Source organism: Rhinoraja longicauda, unplaced genomic scaffold (assembly GCF_053455715.1).
Source record: "Rhinoraja longicauda isolate Sanriku21f unplaced genomic scaffold, sRhiLon1.1 Scf001209, whole genome shotgun sequence".
Classification (NCBI taxonomy): Eukaryota; Metazoa; Chordata; class Chondrichthyes; order Rajiformes; family Arhynchobatidae; genus Rhinoraja; species Rhinoraja longicauda.
The window spans coordinates 30,033-32,029 of NW_027602424.1; positions in this window are offsets into that span (position 1 = coordinate 30,033).

Below are 1,997 nucleotides of genomic sequence, written 5' to 3' on the forward strand. Positions count from 1 at the left end.
GTGATGGAGGGAGCGCAGTGATGGAGGGACCGCAGTGATGGAGGGACCCCAGTGATGGAGGGACCCCAGTGATGGAGGGACCGCAGTGATGGGGGGACCGCAGTGATGGAGGGAACCCAGTGATGGAGGGACCCCAGTGATGGAGGGACCCCAGTGATGGAGGGAGTTGTAAATCTGTGGAATTCTCTGCCTCAGAAGGCAGTGGAGGCCAATTCTCTGAATGCATCCAAGAGGGAGTTAGATAGAGCTCTTAAGGATAGCGGAGTCAGGGGGTATGGGGAGAAGGCAGGAACGGGGTACTGATTGAGATGGTGGTGCTGGCTCGAAGGGCCGAATGGCCTACTCCTGCACCTATTGTCTATTGAGAGATAGATCAGCCATGATTGAATGGCGGTGTGTACTTGATGGGCCAAATGGCCTAATTCTGCTCCTTTCACTTATGAACGTGTACTGCGGTGATGGAGGTTCCGCAGGTGATGGAGGTACCGCAGGTGATGGAGGTATCGCAGGTGATGGAGGTACTGCAGGTGATGGAGGTACAGCTGGTGATGGAGGTACAGCTGGTGATGGAGGTACAGCTGGTGATGGAGGTACTGCAGGTGATGGAGGTACAGCTGGTGATGGAGGCACCACAGGTGATGGAGAACAGTAGGTGATGGTGGAGTACAGCAGGTGATGGAGGTACCGCAGGTGATGGAGGCGCAGCAGGTGATGGAGGTACCACAGGTGTTGGAGGTACTGCAGGTGATGGAGGTACCACAGGTGATGGAGGTACCACAGGTGATGGAGGTACCACCGCAGTGATGGAGATACCACAGGTCATGAAGGTACCACAGGTGCTGCAGGTACCACAGAGATGGAGCGCAGTTCAGTTAATTTCAGTTTAGTTTATTGTCATGTGTACTGAGCTACAGTGAAAAGTTCTTGTTGCATGCTGGCCAGTCAGCGGAAAGACATTGCATAATTACAATCAATTGAGGTACCACAGTGATGGAGGTACCACAGGTGAAGGAAGACATTACTTTTCCCCACTCCAAATATTCAGTCTTTCTTGATAGGAACATAGGTCCCTCACTTATTCTGGATCTATCCACTTCCAAATCTAAGTTTGAAAATGCTGGGTATCAATTCTTTAATCATTGACAGACACAATGTGCTGAAGTAACTCAGCAGGTCAGGCAGCATCTCTGGAGAACATGGATAAGTGACGTTTCACAGAATGCTGGAGTAACTCAGCGGGTCAGGCAGCATCTCTGGAGAACATGGATAAGTGACGTTTCACAGAATGCTGGAGTAACTCAGCGGGTCAGGCAGCATCTCTGGAGAACATGGATAGGTGACATTTCACAGAGTGCTGGAGTAACTCAGCGGGTCAGGCTGAAGAAGGGTCTCGACCTAAAACATCACCCATTCCTTCTCTCCAGAGATGCTGCCTGTCCCGTTGAGTTACTCCAGCATTTTTGTGTCTATCTTCGATTTCAACCAGCGTCTGCAGTTGATCCCTACACTGTGTGACTGTGGTAGTGCGCTGGATGCAGCAACAGGGAAGCCAGGGACCCGACCCCTCGCTCACTCCCCCTGTCCCCTCGTACCCAGGAGTTCAACCAGACAGAGGGCCGCTGCCGCATTGAGACCAGGGAGTTCCACAGCAGCTTCATACTGGAGGGAGCAATGAGGGAGGACGAAGCCAAGTACAACATCGTGGTGAAGAACCCAGCCGGAGAGGACAAGGCCGCCATCGTCGTCAAAGTTGTCGGTAGGTCTGGAGGCGGGAACGGGGTGTCGGGGTACGAAGGTGGGGCGGCCGGAATGGTGGGGGAGGGAACAATGGGAACAAAGGGATGAGTGCACACTGTGGGAACATCAGTGTGATCATTGGGATGAGTGGAAACAGTGCGATGTTTGCACTAGTGGGAGAGTCTCGGACTAAAGGTCACAGCCTCAGAATTCAAGGATATTTTTTTAGGAAGAAGATGGAGAGAAATTTCTTTAGTCAG